Source organism: Crinia signifera, chromosome 2 (assembly GCF_055691185.1).
Source record: "Crinia signifera chromosome 2, ASM5569118v1, whole genome shotgun sequence".
Taxonomy (NCBI): Eukaryota; Metazoa; Chordata; class Amphibia; order Anura; family Myobatrachidae; genus Crinia; species Crinia signifera.
In genome coordinates this window covers 369,183,086-369,187,017 of record NC_139218.1, presented here as the reverse complement: position 1 = coordinate 369,187,017, position 3,932 = coordinate 369,183,086, and positions in this window count along the sequence as shown.

Genomic DNA, 3,932 nt, shown 5'->3' with positions numbered 1-3,932 from the left:
CAGGGATGGCAGTTCAAAAAGACTGACACACCCAATGGCTGTTACACTAACTTTTATACTGAAGCATACCTGTCACATGACAACCTTCTCATCATAGCTTTATGCCAAGTATTACCATAATAGATATGATTAGTTGACAAGTCATTGCTGCATCATACATTGGGTAACATTTTCTCTGTAAGTACAGTTTCTGCTTTAATATATGAATCATTTTTTTTGACTATAGTGAAGTAACTTTGCTTCTCTGTAAAAACTGTATAAAATGTATCAATTCCCTCAAACTCTCTCTGCACATGTTGCATTTGCCCCACCCCCTCCCCCCCGCAGTGCACATGGTAATGCCCATTTTGAGAACAAACTTAACCTGCGATCAGGTCTTAATTGGGCTCTGTATCCAGACTGCACTGTATCCTGCACTGTATCCCAATTTGTGTCCAACCCACAATGTATCCTGAACTGTATCTAATATGCACTGTACCCGACACACACTCTATCCTGCACGTGCATTGTAACCGACACTGTATCTGACCCACACTGTATCTTGCACTGTATCTGATACATCCTGTATCCTTCACTGTATCTGTCCTACACTGTATCCTGCACTGTATCTGTCCTACACTGTATCCTGCACTGTATCTGTCCTACACTGTATCCTGCACTGTATCTGACATGCACTGTAACCGACACTGTATCTGACCCACACTGTATCTTGCACTGTATCTGATACATCCTGTATCCTGCACTGTATCTGTCCTACACTGTATCCTGCACTGTATCTGTCCTACACTGTATCCTGCACTGTATCTGACACACACTATACCCTGCACGGTATCTGACATGCACTGTAACCGACACTGTATCTGCCCCACACTGTATCTTGCACTGTATCTGATGCATCCTATATCCTGCACTGTATCTGACCCACACTGTATCCTGCACTGTATCTGATGCATTCTGTATCCTGCACTGTATCTTATGCATCCTGTATCCTGCACTGTATCTGTCCTGCACTGTAACCCACACTGTGGCCCTGATTCTTGTTGACTCCCTGCCCTCCACCCAGCGAATAGACGCGCCGCGCTGCGAATGGATGATTTCCATATACATCCATTTGCAGGCTAGAGTGCAGGCCCGAAATCATTCGATGGTCGCCAACTATCGAATGATTTCTACAGTGCTCGCAAATCTAAGTCAGTCTCTCTGGACTAAAGACTCTCTGCGTCCTGCTCCAAGAACTGGGCAGGCGGTTGATGTCAGACGGCCGCCCACGGAAGGCAGGTATGCATGAGAACTCCCAGCGGTTTCCTGGGCACACCCAGTGTTTTCGGTTGGCCTGCAAATATTCTCTTTAAAGTATAATTATGACAATTACTTAATTATACTAAGTGTACTGTAATAATTGATTTCTATTAACTAAATTGTCTACCTTAATAAACACCCTAATAAAACAACATTTGAACCCCATACCTCCCAACTTTGTCACTTTAGGATGCGGGACGATGCTGCTGCGCGCCGGAGGCGCGCCGAAATACTCGGGGGCATGGCCTAATTTGGGGACGTGGTCTATACTCACGCCCCCCGCGAGGCCACGCCCCCATTTTGCCGCTATGGGGACATGACCCAGAGGCTCTGTGAGCCTCTAGCCATGCCCCCAGCCCCCTGGCTGCGGGAATAGACGCTGTGCGCATGCGCACAGCGTTTATTCCCCGCTGCTTAGCAGCTGACAGGGGGGACTCCCAACAGCCCCCCCACGCCCGCGGGTGGGACAGCGGGACAGGCCCTGACAATCGGGACTGTCCCGATAAAATCGGGACTGTTGGGAGGTATGGAACCCTCATTACATGTATATTTATTATGTTCTAATGTGACACTTTGTTGGTGTTAGACATGATAGATGTGTTTAAAAAATAAATGAGACTTGTATGTTTGTGTTGCAGTGAAAAAGTTAGTCCACAGGCAACACTGCAAAGTTCACAGTCCCCTATGTTAGATACACTTCAGATCACTTTAAAGCTTATTCCGGCTAGTTCTCATCAAGAAATGGCTTACACAATGTTACATACTGTAGAGCAGGGGTCCTCAAACTTTTTAAACAGGGGGCCAGTTCACTGTCCCTCAGACCGTTGGAGGGCCGGACTATAGTAAAAACAAAAACTATGAACAAATTCCTATGCACACTGCATATATCTTATTATCTGCCTATACAGGGTGTTTACATGCTTGTACCCCAAGGGTTAAATGCTCATTGCATTCCCAGCAGAAACAGCACTGCTGCCTCCTTCAGACTCCCACCCCAGCGCTTGCTCATGTCTAGAATCACAAGCGGTGGCCAGGAGCTGCGTGTACCATCTCTAGTTAGTTACACAGCTCCCCCGCAGCAGCCGCAGACCTTTCTGCCTCACCTGCCCACAGCAAGGAGGAATACACGCCTGCACATTCTACCAGCCTGGCGCTGTTCTGCCAAGGCTACCCAGGCCAGCAGCAGCCAGTGGCCACCGGAAAACATGAGGGAGGGGTTGCGCCGATGCACTGAGGAAGTGGTGTGCGTTTTTTTTTTATGTGGCCGCGCACCATTCCTCGACTTCTATATATCAGCGCATCTTCATGTTGGAGGGAGGGGTCAGGGAGCAGGGAGCTTTCTCCCTTCTTACCTCCTGCTGCAGCCCGCCAGACATACAGCCCAGCGTCGGGCTGCTTGGCCGCGGAGCCTGGTGTATGGCAGGAACGGAAGCAGGAGCTGTTTCCCTGCCTCCTGCTGCAGCCCGACACACCGCACGTAGGTGGGCAGTCCTGCCCATGGGCATTCCTGCCCATGGATGGGAAAAAAAGGTCCATGGGAGGAGCTGCGTGCAATCGGGCATGCACGCAGCCCTCCCGTGGCCTTCTTTTTGGTGGAATAAAAACGGGCAGCGGCTGTGTTTGTATTTAAATGCGCAGGAAGTCCGGCGGGCCATATAAATGTCCTCAACGGGCCGCATGTGGCCCGCGGGCCGTAATTTGAGGACCCCTGCTGTAGAGTATGGCTGTCAACCAAAACAGCTCCATCTGATGGTTATAGCTGAGGATACAAGTTATTCTAAATGCGCACACACAGAAGCAGACCTTCTACACTGCTTTATCCATACATTTTGTAATCACCTCCACCACTATCAGTGGCGGTTTTTACCTATGGGCTGCAGAGCTGCAGCCCCCCCAGGTAAAACCCGCCACTGTCTTTGCCTAAAGTGAAGTCAAATGCAGTCTGTGAGACTGCTCTGGCTTCAATGTGACTGGCAGTGACTTCCTATCGGAAGTCCGACCTGCCAGTCACTCAAGGCAGTCCCTTTGGGAGGTGTTCCCTCCCTCCGGGATGCCTCTCTGTGCGCAAATGTGGGGCAGCCGCCAAAACGGGTTCTGCGCCTGCGCAGTAGTTACTGCGCATGCACTGGCCACGTGCAGAGAACCAGCGCCCGGGGAGCATGGAGAACGTGGTAGTGGCAGGGCAGCGGCATCAGAGGGGGGCCCTGAATTGCGGCAGCCCCCCCCCCCCATCTCAAGAACGGTAAGAGCCGCCACTGACCACTATGCTACGGTAAACCTTGGTATGCCATTTCAATGTACTATGCCTTTGGCTCTTTTTTTGCATTTAGCAGACCAGCCTGACATCCCCAAACATGACAAAAAAACTTTTTTTATTGCTGTTAGCGGTAGGTGAAAAGCCATCATACAACAATGGATTCATGACTCTGCACCCACATGGGTCCATATGGCCACCTCTAGACTACTTTTTTTTACTTACTATGATTTGCCTGGAGACGACATTACACAAAGAATATTTAACCCCTATTTTGTTTCAATGTAAAGCAATGCTGGACTGATATGGCACACATGGGGCAACCCTGGAATTATACAACACACATGGCAGCACCCAGGGAATTATACACGACACATGG